Raw genomic sequence first — 16,989 nt, 5'->3', positions numbered from 1 at the left:
ACCTCTGAGATGGTTCATTTTAAGCCAAGCAGAATGGCAAAACTGACCAAGCCCCTTGGTGGGCTACCATTACCTTATCTGCATAGTCACACCCTATCACTTCGGTGGGAGTTAGAAGACCATGGCGAGAAAGGCCATATGAAAGCAATCCCTCACACCACGGCGGGGGGGGGGGGGGGGCGGGGTCCATGCCTGTAGCTGGGCACATTGCCAAATGAGGAGCCAGGAGCAGGAAGAAGCAGAGATTGGATATTGGGCAGGCAGCTCTCAACATCTGCTACATATGCCATTCAGCACATTCCAAGCCTATATCCAATGATCTAAGCTGCAAGCAGCATAAGCTAACAGTTCCTCTCTTGCTAGTAACCTAAGGCAAAAGGGTTATTCTGGAAACCCTCTGCCTCTAGGATGTCTTCCCAGATTGACCAAGGAAGCGTGCAGGATTTTGAAAGACACCTATGGAAATGAAAGGGAGACACCAGGACATACCTGACTGGCTGGCTGTGGCCCAAGAGGCTTCCAAACCCACCCACTGCCATCAAGTCAAATCCAACTTATAGCAACTCTATAGGTCAGAGTAGAACTGCCCCATAGGGTTTCCAAGCCTGTAAATCTTTACAGAAGCCGACTGTCACATCTTTCTCCCGCAGAGCTGCTAGTGGATTCCAACCATCAACCTTTTGGTTAGCAACTGAGTGCTTAACCACTGCACCACCAGGGCTCCCCCAAGAGGCTTAATAGGATATTATTCACTTGGTGAACTTGCCCCCAGTCAAGGTGCTGGTCCTTAGTATTACAGGGCTAGAAAACGGGTCTGATCATTGTTCCACAGTTACCAGTCCCATATAAGCTGACATACACTGCCTACTCACTTGGGAGTGAAGTTCATAACTCCGAGGCCAATGTGCTCATTTACAATGAGAAATATAGCTTAACTTTCGCCCAAGCCAATATTCTCACAATGATAATCGAGCTTGGTGGGAAGCCAAACTATGGTCTGAGAGACACTTAGTAAGCTTGGAGGCAGAGCAGGCGTTTAATGGAAAGAATCATTTACGTAGTGGCACCAGGCATGGGGCATGGTCCCTGGGCCAGAGCTCCACCTCCCTGTGCACCCTGCCTGTTTTTACAATGCATCCCTCACCACCCTCCCATCTAACTGACTCATGCTTCAGTCCCAGCCTTTGTCCTGCTGTGAGCCTTTAAGCTGACTTTGTTTGTCTCTGATTTCATCCATCATGAATCCATTTCAGAGTGAAACCCTCAGAAGACAGTCTTTTATTCCTAAGCAATTAGGGTCACCCTGGTGAACAAGCCTACAAATGCCAAATGCCTGGGCCCCCTGCATATTAGGCAGTTGGTGTCCCCCAACCCAAGCTGTGAACTGCACCTGCCCAGGTAAGGCCTAGGTGCCCTATGATATCCTTCAACCAGCCAGTATGCTCCACCAACAAGAAATGGCCAGTGATGGACATTGAATAATGCGTGCGTTTGATAATATTTACTGAGGACCTACTATGTACCCAGTAGGTGAGGATACATCAGTGCACAAAAGAGAAAAAATTATCTGCCCCCCTCCAACTAAAGTTCTTATTCTAGGACAAACAAGAGTAATAGGTAATAAATAACATAAACAAAATATACAGTACATTAGATTGTGATAAGCAAAAGAAATATATCAAGGAAAGGGGATAGGAAGTGCTGAGATCAGAAGAGACTTTGAGATCAAAGTAAAAAAAAAAAAACAAACACCAAATCAGTTGCTGTCAAGTGGATTCTGCCTCATGGCGACCCCATGTGTTTCAGAATAGAACTGCACTCCATAGGGTTTTCAATGCCTGTGACCTTTTGGAGGTAGATCACCAGGTCTGTCTACCAAGGGGCCTCTGGGTGGACTTGAGCCACCAACCTTTTGGTTAGTAGCTGAGTACTTAACTTTTAGCGCCACCCCGGGACTCCAAGAGCAGGGTAGGACATTTTAATTTATCAGATGCTAGACTGATGGAACAGGAGTGGCAAGCATCTCTGAACGAAGTTCTTTCTCATTGGCTGAGAACTGGGCAGCGGAAGTAGAAGATCTTCCCTTAGTTAAGCAGAACAGAATTAAAAGAACACCCACTGTGTCTCCTCCAGCTCATTGGGCCAGGGTCAAGACATGAAATGCATCCTCAGGGGCCCAAACCCCTTGGCCCACTCCTACCATGTCCCTTTGCTGGGACTGAGCCACCCTTGTACCCTGGGTGACTTCCCAGTCCCTAGACCCATTGCTCACTCTATCTTCAGTGCCCAGAAATATCCATGGTGGGTCCCCTTGGGCTGGGCAGCTCACCCAAAAAGAGCTGTATCAGTCAGCTATTGCCCAATAATTCTGCAAAACAAGTCACCCCTAACTTCACTGGTTACAACAAGTGTTTATTTTTCTTGCTTAGGCGTCTGTCTGCAGGTCCTAGGTTTGGTTCCAGGCTGTTATGAGCTCAGCTCTATTCCCCTCTCCTTCATATTCTCCTTGAACTATCAGCTATGTGGGACATGTTCTTCTCATGACAAATGGCAAGCACACAAGAGGCCAAACCCAACTGTGCAAGCATATTTAAAGCTTCTGCACATCACACCACATCTGTTCACATTCATCAGCCAAAGGAAGTCACATACCCACACCTAAAGTCAATGGGGCAGGAGAACATACTCTACTGCAAGGAGGAGAGGAAAGTCATTGAATATTTGCTGAATCATTCTCCAATCTATTACAAGAGAGCTGGCTCTTCTGGTAGAGTTAGCCCCCTTTGCCCTGCTCTGTCGGTCACCATTGAGTCCACTCCTACTCATGGCAAACAGTTTGCACTCAACTGCTAATCTGAAGGTTGGCAACTTTAACCCATCCAGTGATGCCACGGAAGAAAGACCTGGGAATCTGCTTCCATAATGATTACAGCCAAGAAAACCCTATGGGGCAGTTCCACTCATGGGATTGCCATGAGTCAGAATTGACTCAACAGCAATGGGTTTGCTTTGGTTTTTGGTATACCGTAGCTACTGTAACCTCCCTCCAGGAGCCCGTAGAATGCAACTAATGACCAACCCAGGGGCATGCTGAGGGATCTTGACTCTAGGACTGTTGAGGGCTGGCCCGCTTTCAGCAAGCAGATGTTCCTAAATGGAGGTGGGACCACAGGCGGGGAGAGCAACTGAACAATGTCTGAAATAACTACTCCAGGTAGACAAAAAGGCGTAACCGTGGGAGGCAGGGTCACATCCAGAGAGTGGATATGCTACTGGCCAGTGGTCTGAAGATCAAGTTTCTGATTCTCTGAAGCACTTCTCCTCAATCTACCCACTGCTCTGGGGTTTGGGTTCTGGACCCCACCTTCCTCTTCAGCCACAATGTCCACCAAGAAAAGATGAGGTAAGGAAGTATGGTCTGTATGAAAATGAAATATAACCACACACAACATGAATGAATCTCACAAATATGATGCTTAACAAAAGAAGCCAAGCTCAAAAGAATACATTTTTCTGGGTTATTCCAACTATGTAAATTCCAAGTCAGGCAAACAAATCAAAACGATAGTGTTAGAAAAGAAGTTCTCTGGGGAAGCGGGAGGAACTCGTGTTTAGGAAAGGTCACAGAAGGGGCTTTGGGAGTGCTGGCAATGTTTTCTTTCTTTACTGGTGGGCGGCACAACACTGTTCACTTTGATCATTTATGGATCATACATTTATATTCTGAGTAATTCTCTGTAGGCTATAAACCAAAAAACCCATTGCTGTTGAGTTGATTCCAATTCACAGTGACCCTACAGGACAGAGTAGAACTGCCCCATAGGGTTTCCAAGGCTGTAATCTTTACAGAAGCAAACTGCCACATCTTTCTCCTGTGGAGCAGCTGATGGGTTCAAACCACCAACCTTTTGGTTAGCAGCCGAATGCTTAACCACTGCGCCACCAGGGCTCCTTTCCCTGGCCTGCATGCTATACTTCAGTTTAAAACCTTGAAGGAAAAAGGAGGGAGGACTGTTACAGATTAAAAGAGATTTAGAAGACATCAAGGGACCTAATCAAATCTCTCTCTGGTGATTCAGAAGATAATCCCCTTGCTGCACAGACATTGCTAAGATGCGTTTATTGAATTATGGTGATGTGGAAATTTGATTGTGGGGAATTTATTGGAATAAAATAACTGTCCAAGGACATAAAATGGCAAGTTTAAGGAAATAGAAATGATGAAAGGTAGTCTAAAATGTTACTCCTGGAAGATAGCATAACCTGTGGAATGCATTTATCCGGGCGAGTGCAGCGTCCCAGAACTCTTCGCATGAAGGGAAAGCTGAGCACAGTTGAAGAAGGGCTTTGCTATGACACCACCCCACTGTCAGTTAGTCATACTGTGGTGGCTTTCTATGATGCTAGAAGCTATGCCATCAGGATTTCAAATACTAGCAGGGTCACCCATGGTGGGCAAGTTGGAACGGAGCTTCCAGACTAAGATAGACTGGGAAGAAAGGCCTGGCAATCTACTTCTGAAAATTAGCCAGTGAAAACCCCATGGATCACCACAGAACATTGCCCAGTATAATGCTGAAGGATGAGCCCCCTAGGTTAGAAGGCACTCAAAGTACACAGTGGTCACAACAATGGATTCAAAGATGACACAGGACTGGGCAATGTTTCATTCTGTTTTACATGAGGTCGCGATGAGACGGAGCCACCTTAACAGCAACGAACAACAACACAACCCCACAAGCTTTGCTCTGTAAACACCCTCCTTCCACAAAACGTACCTGAGGCTATTTATCTAGGTGGTTGCTCACTGGGGAAAGAGAATAAAAAAACTTCCAGAGACGAATAAATATGCAGGTAGAAATTTAATGGAGCTCTGAGCCAAGTCTGTCTTGTGGTAGCTCTAGAGATCCGGACCCCTCCTGGGCCATTTCCCCAACTCCTGAGTGAAGAGCCGGAGCAGATATCCTTGATAACACTCAAGTTTGCCTGGTTGGCTCCCTGACTCCCAGAGTGAAAGCCATTATGGTAGAAGCCATGAGGAAGCTCCTGATGGAATACGGAAGCAGGGGCTGCTGCCAACATTCAAGAACACAGGGGCAAGACTAATTAAAACAGAAGCTCTGGGGTGGGCTGAGCATCTGGGGCTTTTAAAGCCCCCCAGGTAATTCCAACATGACCACAGCTCTAGGGTAAGATCCGAATGCTGGGTTTTTTTTTGTTTTTTGTTTTTTTTTTTCATTCTCCCCCAGATGATCCTTATAGCCGGGGCTATAAACCGGTGGTATAGACAGTACTTTTCAGACTTTTCTGTGCAATCAACTCACCTGGGAGCTTGTTAAAAATGCAGGTTCTGATTCAGCAGGTCTGGGGTGGGACCTGAGATTCTGCATTTGTAACAAGCTCCCAGGTGAGATCTATGCTGCAGGTCCATGGACCACACTTTGAAGAGCAAGGCTCTAGACATGCAAAAGACATAGGAGGCCATCCCAACCCTGCAATACTCACAAGGCTGCTGGTAAGTTCAAACGCCCGCCTGCACAATAACTTCTTGTGTGCCATCAAGTTGATTCCGACTCACACAACAGAGTAGAACTGCCCCATAGGGTTTCCTAGGCTATCAGGAGGATTTAATCCCTGGTGAAGGACATCATGCTTAGTGAAGAAGAGGATGAGCAAAAACGAAGACTTTCAACAATGGGCTCAGACATATCTAGTATTGTGAGGATGGCACAGGATGGGGCAACATTTCATTCTAACAACAACCTTTACAGGAGCAAATCACCAGGTCTTTTCTCCTGCAGAGAGGCTGGTAGGTTCAACCACTGACATTTTGGTTAAGCAACCAAGCTCTTAACCATTGCACCATCAAGGCTCCATAACTTACATACAGTGGGTAAACTCTCCCTATAAGGAGGGAAACACAAGCTCTGGGAGTGAATGACAATGAAGGTGTGGTGAGGTGATTAACCCCTGCTGTCTTAAAAGCAGTGGGGCACAGCTGAGCCCATTAGTGAAGTTATTAGCACAGGTTAACTCTGACCCACACAAATCACCATGGGATCTTGTTTAAATGGAGATTCTGATTCAGGATCAAGGTGGAGCCTGAAATTCTGCATTTCTAATGATTCCCAGGAGATACTGATGCTGTTGGTCTGTGGACCACACCTGGGATAACAAGATTATAGACAAAAAGCAAAGATGTTTCACTGAGATTTAAACAGGTTTGATACAAATAATCCTGTGCAAAATGGAAACAAAAAAGAAAATCGAGGGTTCACTGAAAAAAAGAAGAGAGGTCTTGAGTCCAGTCACATTGCTTTTGACTCACCTATTTGACCAGGATCGACAAGGGTTGGGACTGGAGAATAAGTGGAGAGAAGTCAATTTAACACGGCAGGGAATGAACAGGGCCTGGCAGCCAGCCCTGGGGATGTCCAGGGGCCTCAGCTCGCTGAGCCTTGGCTACCAGGGCCTGGTGCCAGGTGCCCTGGTATCTATGGTGGCCCCAAGGATGTGTTAGTGGAAATGAGGGCCACAGGGCCTCCCAGCCATCAGCCATTGTGAGGTTAACTAGACGGAGGTTGGTTCGTCTACGTTTTCTTGGGTCTGCGTGTGCAAGAGGAAAAGGAAGTGGTTAATGACCCATTGTCAGCACTCCTGAAGGGGGACCAAGGAGAAATACCACACTTGCGCCACGTGGAAGTGGGAGCTCAGAGCCATTATACCTTGAACTTTAAAAGAAATGTGACTGGTAGGCAGAATAATAATGGCGCAGAGATGTCTACATCTTAATCCTTGGAACCTGTGAACATGTCACCTTACATGGCAAGAGGGATTTTGCAGATGCAGTTAAGGACCTTAATATAGGGAGATTTTGATGGATTATCAAGGTGAGCCCAGTGTAATCACAAGTCTCCTTACAAGTGAAAAAGGGAGGCAGAAGTGTCAGACAGAGTCAGAGAGAGATTGAAAGATGCTGTGCAGCAGGCCTGAAGTTAGAGGAAGGCGCCATGAGTCCAGAAATGCAGGTGCCTCTAGAAGCTGGAAAAGGCAAGGAAACAGATTCTCCCCTAGAGCCTCCAAAAGGAACGCAGCCCTGCCAACACTTGATTTTATAAAGACCAGTGAAACCCACTTCAGACTTTTGACCTACATAACTGCATGATAATCAATTTGTGTTGTTTTAAGTACTAAGTTTGTGGTAATTTGTTAGATCAGCGATAGGAAACTAATACACTTACCTAGCCACCAGAATGGCTAAAATTTAAAAAACCTGACAATACCAAGTGTTGGCAAAAACACGGAGCGACTAGAACTCTCAAACATTGCTGGTAAGAATGTGACATGGTACAACCACTTTGGAAAACTACTAAAGCTAAACCTACTCATGCCCTGATGGCTCATCAGTTCCTCTCCTAGGTATATACCCAATAGAAATGCATATAAACATTCACCAGAAGACATGCACTAGGATGTTTATAGCAGCACTGTCTTTAATGACCAAAACTTGAAACAACTCCAATGTCCATCACCAGGAGAACAGATACGTAAGTCATGACATATCACACAATGTTATATTATCCAGCAATGAGAATGAACAAATGGCTGCTACACAAAGCAACATGGATAAGTCTCACAGACAATTATCAACTAAAGAAACCTAATATAACAGGGTATGTTTATGTGAAGTACAAAAACAGGCATGAACTAATCTAAGGCATTAGAAGTCAAGATAGTGGTGACCCTTGATGGCGGCAAGTAAGGACTAGAAGGGGTACAAGGAACACTTCTGTTTCTTGTTCTGGGTGCTAGTTATATGGTGTTATGGATTGAATTGTGTCCCCCCAAAATATGTGTTAGAATCCTAACCCCTATACCTGCGGTTGTAATCCCATTTGGGAACAGGATTTTCTTTGTTATAGTAATGAGACCATGTCAATGTAGGGTGCGTCTTAAACCTAATCACTTTTGAGTTACATAAAAAGAGCAGATTAGACGCAGAGACAAGCAAGCGCAAATGGGGGAAAATAGAGAACGCATGGAGACCGCCAAGTAAGAAAGGAACACCGCGGCTAGAGAAGCTGAGAAAAGGATTTTCCCTCAGAAGGGACAGAGAGAGAGAGCTGGTGCCCTGACATCTAGCCTCCTAAACTGTGAGAAAATAAATTTCTGTTTTTAAAACCACCCACTTGTGATATTTCTGGTACACTAGCAGCACTAAGAAACTGAGACACATGGGTGTGTTCAGAATTCATAAAGCTCTACACTCAGGATGTGTGTATCTTTGTGTGCAATTATACTTCCAATATATAAGTTTATTAAAATTTTAAAAATAAATGTGATCTTATTTTGTTCCCACGAGGAAGCCAGATTTAATGGGACAAAGTAGATGTATTCACACCTAAGACTTATTCCTCACATCCACATTTTACGTCCACACGTACAAGCGTTGTGTATACAATACGTAAGTCCAGCTTCACCTGGGGAACAAAATAAGGTCACATTTCATTTATTTATTTATTTCCTTACTTACTTACTTAGTAAACAGTAAACTTTTTTTTTATTGAAGTATCATTAAATTTTCTTAGCACAGAACCTGGGACACAAAAGGAAATCAATAGAAGTCTGATGGATGAACAAAACAAGTAAAATATTTCATTTTCAAGATTACAGATCTATTGAAGAAAAATTTAATGATGCTGTAGAATTTTATAATATTACTTTCTTCATTTATTCGATATTAATTAAAAGCACTTCCGGTGGTTTAAAAAAAAAAAAAACTCGAAATCCAAGACGGAGGTTCTCCGTGCAGCAAGGGTGCTGTGTTCCCACAAAGCCCAGCAGATGGCGCCAGAGGACGTGGCCCAGCCCATGACGTTGTTCATGCTTCTAGAGCGAAGGATCCTTGCGGTGAAGGAGAGCGCAGGCTGCCCCTCACCTCTCCCAGCTACTCTGAGAACGGATCCAGGGCGGCCTTCTTGTGTGTGTCTCCCTCCGCAGCCTGAGACTCGCAACAACTGCTAGGGCGGGGATAGTGAGAATATGGAAACAGCAAATGTAGAAAACTATTGTGAAGCTTGGCTGTGAAGAGGAGGCTAGGGGCAAGGGGGGGTGAAAGTAAGAGGAGGAAGGAATCACGGAAAGACACAAGCATATTTAAATATGAATGGGAAGGATGGATTGGAGAGATCCAAGATGGCGGGAGTGGAATGGATAAGGCGAGGTCCCTGAGTTTGGGCATGGGAGCCCACGTGGAAGGTCACCCCAGAAGAGGCAGGGGCCTCGTCTTCCATGGTGTTCGGAAGGAAGTCTAAAAGGATGGGTGCCAGTGCAGGTGAGCTTGTAGATTTGGCGAGAAAGCCCCTACTGAGTGGCTTCTATTTTCTCTCTGAAGCAGGACACCAGGTTGTTGCCTGTTGACAGTGAAGAGGCAGAGGAGTCAGAAGTTTAACAGGACAGGGGATAGAACTGACCAGGGAAACCCAGGAGGATTGCTAGGTGGCACTGAGTTTGGGTCTCTGGGTTGGCGCCACTCAGCTTGGTTTATTCTTTCACTTGTTCATTCGTTCTACAAGTCTTTTATTGATAGCGGAGCCCTGGTGGTGCAGTGGTTAAGAGCTCAGCTGCTAACCAAAAGGTCGGCAGTTCGAGTCCACCAGCTGTTCCTTGGAAACCCTATGGGGCAGTTCTACTCTGTTCTATAGGGTCGCTATGAGTTGGCATGGACTCAATGGCAACAGGTTTGGGTTTTGGGGTTTTTTACTGTGCCAGCCCTGTCTGGGCACCGGAAGTACAGCAGTGAGCATAGAGCTTACGTTGGGGGGTGGCGGAGACAGTACACAAACATGCAAAATAACATGAGGTACATTTAGGGTGCTAGATAGCAAAGAATGTTAATACATGCAATAGGGTCTACTGGTTTGAATGCGTGCACGGATGCTCTTTCTGAGTACTGGTACTATCCAGCAAAGCTACTGCTTACTCTCCAAAGAATATGGGAGCTTGCAATTCTCAATGACATGGGAAAAAGAACTATTATCCCTGTGACTGCATTTTCTATAGGAACTTTATTAAGGATTGTTTGATTTTGTTGTCCTTAATGTTTTCAGAAAATGGGTGAGCTGGTTCCAGCTGCTCTTGGGGCAGGGGTGGGGGGCATAACATCAGGGAAAGAGAAGTGCTGTGGAGAAACAGCCAGGGTGAGTGCTGAGAGCGCTGTGGAAACCGGGTGCTCAGGGAAGTCTTCCCGGAGAAGTGGCATTTGAGCAGAGCTCTGAAAGCAGGAGGGACAGAGACTTGCAAATACCTGGGAGGAAGGCATCCCAGGGGACAGCCCAGGCCAAGAGAAAGGGAGAGTGGCAGGAGGTGGGAGCCAGGGCCACATCACATAGGATGTTGGAAATCACCTTTTATCCTGAGTGTGATGGGGTCATAGGAGACCAGGGGAGGAATGTGACTGGATTCCTGTTTTCAAAGGATCACACTTGCTGCTGTGTGGAGAACGGGCTGGAAGGGGCAAGTGTGGAAGAAGCGACACACTTAGGAAGCTAGTGTAGTTACCCAGGGCAGAGATGAGAGGAGCAGCAGAAGAGGTGAGAAGCACCTTAGTAGGAGGACAACTCTTCCTGTTTGTTGATGGTTTGATGTAGCTCACACCAGTCAGATTTGGGATGTGTTTTGTAGATAGAATCAACAAGACTTCATGATGGCAAATCTGATGATCATATGTGAAGTGTGAAAGAAAAAGGAGTCAGTGATGACTCAGGTGTTTGCCCTGAGACAGACGGTGGCAACATTTACTCAAGTGAAGACCAGGAGTCAGTGCCACCACCCATCTGTCAATTTGTCATACTGTGGTGGCTTGCATGTTGCTATGATGCTGGAAGCTATGACACCGGTATTTCATAATACCAGCAGGGTCACCCATGGTGGACAGTTTTCAGCAGAGCTTCCAGACTAAGATAGGCTACAAAGAAAGGGCTGGTTATCTACTTCTGAAAATTAGCCACAGAGTCACTGTCTGAGATTTCAACTTACTTTGGACGTGTCATCAGAAGGGACCAATCATTGGAAAAGATCATCGTGTTTGGTAAAGTGGAGGGTCAGTGACGGTGAAGGAAACCCTCAATGAGACGGACTGACACAATGACTGCAACAAGGGGCTTAAAACATACCAATGATCATGAAGATGGCACGGGACCAGGTAACGATTTGTTCAGTTATGCATGGGGTCACCACGAGTTGAAGGTGACTTAATGGCAACTAACAACAGGGGTTGATGATATTTGAGAGGGGGCAGATCAAGAGTTCTGCTTGGAAATGTCAAGTCCACAGAAAGATCTTGTAGGCAGTGTTGTGTTGTTTTGTTTTGCTTTGTTTTGGCCAGCAGGGCATGGCTCTCTAGCAGTACTGTTGCCCAGTCATAGCTGTGGAGCCATCAGAAGAGTGGATTGATCCATGACTGAGATTATGATTGGATGCAACAGAACAGGAGGCAAAAGCATTGAAAGTATTGGAAAGAGACTCAGTGAAATGGTAGACTGTATAACCCCCACTCCTGGTATCAATTTTAGTAGTCAGAACCGATTGCAAGTAACAGAAATCCAAACCAATTTAAGCACAAGAAGGGGAACCACTATGTCATGTAGCTGGAAAGGGTACTGAAGTAGCTCACAAATGAAAAGGAAGAGCTGTAAGACATCAGGTGGCCCCACAGCCTTGAACTGGGGATGGGCAGATGACTGTGTGACCCCATATGCCACACATGTGGGAGGGGACCAGGTGTCAGATCTAGGACGAAAAAGAGTGATGAGGTCTGCAGTGAAATCCAACAGATCAAAATCGTACAAACCCTGTTCACATAAATAAAATATGCCGGATACTTAGTATCTCTTGATAAAGTTCCAGATTTTGAACACTCTTGCAAAATTCATGTTAAACAAGTACTGCTAGAATTGTGGGACATGAGAAGGGCTTTGTATCCATCAATTTCCAGTTCAGTAGGATGAAATAGGGCTGTGACCACCCCTTCCTTACTCATAAATGAGATTAAATGTTCTGGTTGCACCTTAGTAGGACAACTCTTCCTGTTTGTTGATGGTTTGATTGCCCTTCACCAATCAGGAGTGGCCTCAAAACCAAGCCCAGCCCAGTCATTATAAGGAAACAGCCTGGTGTAACTCTACCATTATGTGTGGCCAGCCATCAATTAGACAGGAGTCTGAAGAACTGAGTCAGCGGCCCACCTCACTCTGCACCTGGGGGGTTCCCTTGAGCTCATCCCAACAGGACCAGGATGACTCAGACCGGAGGCGCCTCACTTGTACATGTTTGTGGGAGAGGCAGGTTCTCTGGGCAGCTCCCATGTAGGGGGAGATAACGCCGTGCTCACCTGTCACATGGCAGCAAAGGCGGAAAGCCATAGTTTCTGCCAAGTCCCCAGGCCTCTTGAGGAAACATTTCTGGGGCTTCCACAAAGCCACAACTGAATACCATGACCAGGGAGTCCCTGATGCCTGCAGCACAAGAAACCACGCAACCCATTCTACACAGAAGCCAGTGCTAGGAAAGCGCCTTCCTCTCCAGCCATCGTCAAGAGTGTTGGCCCAAGCATGCCACATCTGCCAGCCCTGGTAGAGCCTTTTGGATTTTGATCAATGCCGAGGCTGCTTCAGAAACAGTCAGCAAGTAAGTCTCTCCTCACTTCTGAAGGGCTCTCACTCTTCCTTGTTCGTCTGCCTCAAATCTGTTCTTAAAGCTGTAAATCGTAAATGCTACCCATATCACCCAACTATTTGACATGGAGGCAGCCGACTCAAGGACTGACTGCTGTGGCACTCTGCCACACCTGTCCCCGCGTGTGTGTCCCCGTGGTTCCCCTTAACGTCCTCCCAGGGCCAGTCCCTCCCCCATGAGATCACATCGTCTCCAAGCTATGCAGCCTTGCACAGCTTCACACAAGCCTTTCTGGGAACCTCAGTTTCTTCTGCTGCAGAAAATCCCTGCCTCCCTCGCGTGGCTGTAGATGCAGAGAGGATGACAGGACACAGACACAGGCCTGGTAAATGGCAACTTCCTGTGTAAACGCCAGGCCAGCCCTTATCACCAGGCAGCTGGGCATGGGTAGGGCGTTCCTCCTTTGCCTGCTCTCAGAAAGGCGTCATCTCGTCTGCAAGGAGGAAACTCGCTGGGCAAACACAACCAGAGGAGTCCCTGGGTGGTGCAAAGATTTAACATGCTCAACTGCTAACTGAAAAGTTGGGGGTTCAAGCCCACCCAGAGGCACCTCAGAAGAAAGCCCTGGTGATCTATTTTCAAAAAGTCAGCCATTGAAAACCCTATGGAGTACAGTTATACTTTGACACATTTGAGGTCGCCATGAGTCGGAGTCAACTCGACAGCAACTGCTTTGGTTTTTGGTTTTTACACAACTAGATCTACTCTGTGTTTTGGGCTAGAAGGGAGGGAAAGGGAGTCCTCAAACTCTTTTTTAAACTTTTTTATTGAGCTATATCATGTATACAGTAAAGTGCACAAACTTTCAATGTACAATCTGACACATTTTTAACAATGTATACACCCACTCAAACACCACCCAGACCAAGATAAGGAACATTTCCGTGACCCCAGAAAGTTACCTCATGCCCCCTGCCAGTTGCTACCCCCACCCCCTCACTTCTAACACCATACATTAATTTTACAGGTTCTTGAACTTTGTACAAAGGGAATCATACAGTACTCATACAGAATCTCTGGCTTTAGTGCCCTGCTTCTTTCACTCAATAGAGTGTTTTTGAGATGCACCCATGTTGTTGCAAATATCAGTTCATTTTATTTCACTACTATGTAGTATTCCACTGTGTGAATATACTATAACTTATCCATTTTGCTGTTGATGGACATCTGAGATGTTTCTAGCTATTATGAGCTATGTTGCTGTGAACATTCCTATTTTTGGTGAGCACATGGACTCATTTCTCTCGGGTGGCTGCCCAGGAGTGGAAATGCTGGCAAGCACGTGGCCAGCTTTAGTAGACTCGGCACAGTATTCAGTAGTAGAATTCTTCTCTTCTGTGCAGGAGACCCGGGTTCAATTCCCAGCCAATACACCTCATGCACAGCCACCACCTATCCTCAGCGGATGCTTGTGCGTTGCTATGAGGCTGAACAGATTTCAGCAGAGCTTCCAGACTAAGATGCACTAGGAAGAAAGGCCAGGTGATCTACTTCCAAAAAGCAGCCAGTGAAAAGCCTATGGAGCACAACAGTCGTTCTGTTGTATGTGGGGCCACCATGAGTCAGGGCAGACTCGACAGCAGCTAACAACAACCACAGTTTCCCCAGGTGACTATTCCACTTTCTCCCTGAGCGATGGCCTCTTTTTTGATAGCACCAGCCTCTCCTTCTCACCCGTAAAATGAGCCCACAGTGTGGAGCCAGACAGACCTCAGTTCAAGCCTCAGCAACACTACCCACCTGAGGGGCCCTCAGGCAAGTTACTTAACTTCCTTGAGGTTTCATTTCTCGCAGGGACACAATGCCCGCGTCAGCCTTCGTGGGTATGCACGTCAAACAAGGAGACACTGTGCCATCATTTATGATCGACATCCTGCCCCATGGGCCATGGGTACTAAGCAAACATTCTCCCCTCCCTCTCACTCACACCTGCGCTCCCATCATACAGTCACCAAACATTTCCCGCCCTTTCGCCCCATGGAGTCCTAAAAGTCTCCGCCTGTGATCCTGAGAATCTATTTATTATTACTGTCTACCCCCATTTTTATGTAATGGGCTGCTTCTATCCTGCCCGCTGTAGGTGGTGGGAAAACCCAGGAACTGAGGAGGGTCCATGCTGGCTCAGTGCATCCCAGGCTGAACTCCTAGAAGGGGCTCCCTGTGGAGTAACTTGGCCAGGAAGGAGACACACTCTAACCAAAAATAAGAGTGTCACTCAATTTACGTGGTCTTTTTAAATGCTGTTACGCAGAGATCTCCGAGATATATCATTACTGGAAACAAGCAAATGCAGGACAGGCTGTATGCTTTGTCACCTTCTGCATAAAAAGGAGGGAGAAGGATATACGTTTATGCTGACTTAGATCTCTGAAAGGACACTCGAGATACTAACCACATGGGACTGTGGGGAGGGCAGTGGCAACTGGGACAGGTGGGGGAGGACACTAGGCACAGCGTGTCCTTTTTTAACTTTGGGGCTTGAACCACAGGATAGATCCTCTATTCAAAAGTTTTTTTACATGTTTACATTCATAAGTTTTTAAAATTATGCCAGCAGGTGGATATGAATCCAATGTAAACTCCATGAAGATTTCTGTGCATCAACCCTGGCAAAGCAAGATGTCTGTTAGGTGTGTGTATAGGACAGCATGTAGATGGGTACAGGTAGGGGAGCATGTGTAGGCATATCTATGTGTTGGACATACTCCATAATAACCTGGGAGGTGGCATAAGGTCATATCAAGGGCAGTGCCCTAAATGTCTGAGAAGAGGGCCTGACCTGAACTCATATGGTGTCTTAGGCTGGACTTTCTAGAGAAGCAAAACCCGTGAAGCATATTTATATAGCGAGTGAGAGATTTATCTCAAGGAAATGGCTCACGCAGTTGTAGAGGCTGACAAGTCCCAAGTCCATCGGTCAGGCATCAGGCTGGAGGCCTCTGCTGACTCACATAGTTGCAAGGGCTGATGAACCCAAGATCGGCAGGTCAGATGGCAGGCTGCTGGCTCATGGGCTGCAGAGGCTGATGAATCCAAGATTGGCAGGCAAGATGACAGGTTGCTGGCTCAAATCCCAAGAATCAGAGGTCAGATGATGATGAGCCAAATGCAGGATCCAGGGCAGAGCAAAAGCCAGCGAGCTTCGCCGGAAAGTCCATATATACTGGATGCAGGCCATACCCCAAGGAAACTCCCTTTCAAGTGATTGGCTGCTCATAGCAGATCTCATCATGGAGGTGATTATATCAGATTATGGAGATTATTACATCATTACATAGCTGCCAAACTACATCATAATTGCCAAACCACTGAGAATCATGGCCCAGCCAAGTTGATACACAACCTTAACCATCACATATGGTTAGACCAGAAGGCCCACCTCTCTCCACCACGCCATGCCCTCCCTCACTTCTACAGATTTGGAACTCTACCACAAGAAATCTGGAGTAAGGAAATGACTACATGTCCTTTAAGGTTCCGTACATGTGTGTGTACAGGGGTGTATGTGTTTATATACATGTGTATATGTATGTATGTGTATGCATGTGTGTGTATCTGTGTGGGAATGGGTGTATGTAGGTGTGAGTATATGTTTAAGTATGTGTGTAGAGGTAGGGGGTGTGTATGCAGGTCTGTGTGTGTATATGTGTGTAAGTATATGTAGGTTTATGTAGGAGAGTGTATGTGTATGAACGTGAGTGTATGGAGGTGCGTGTATAGACGTGTGCTTTTTTACGGAGCAAAAAAGAGAACAGACTAGGCCCCCAATAACTGACAGATCCTTGGAATACAGCAAGTGGGCGACAGTTGGGAATATCTCCCTGCCAAAAAATGGCCAGACTATCCACCTTCCCAAAGGACGGCAGCATGGGCCAGATGCAGAGCCCTGTGGGCAGGTGATGGTGATTAATAATTAACACATCTGAGCTTGGCAGGGTCTCCCCTCACTCCACTCCACTCTACGTGGCCTCATCTTCCAGTCAGGCTCTGAGAAGTCAGGCAAAGGCCAGCAGATGGACCAGGTCCACACGAAGGAGCTGGGGTCTGGCAGGGAGAAGGGCCCTTATCCTTGAGGGGCCTTGCAGCAGAGAGGCAAATAGCCCCAACCACACTGAGATGCAGGGACACCCCTACCAGGAAGTGTAGGCACCTTCCCTCTGGATGCCCAGCCAGGCCATGGCTCCCCAGCCACCCCCTCACTCAAAGGGGTGTCATGGATTGAATTGTGTCCCTCAGATATATGTGTATCAATTT

Source organism: Trichechus manatus, unplaced genomic scaffold (assembly GCF_000243295.1).
Source record: "Trichechus manatus latirostris isolate Lorelei unplaced genomic scaffold, TriManLat1.0 scaffold00104, whole genome shotgun sequence".
Lineage (NCBI taxonomy): Eukaryota > Metazoa > Chordata > Mammalia > Sirenia > Trichechidae > Trichechus > Trichechus manatus.
This window is presented reverse-complemented; position numbering follows the sequence as displayed.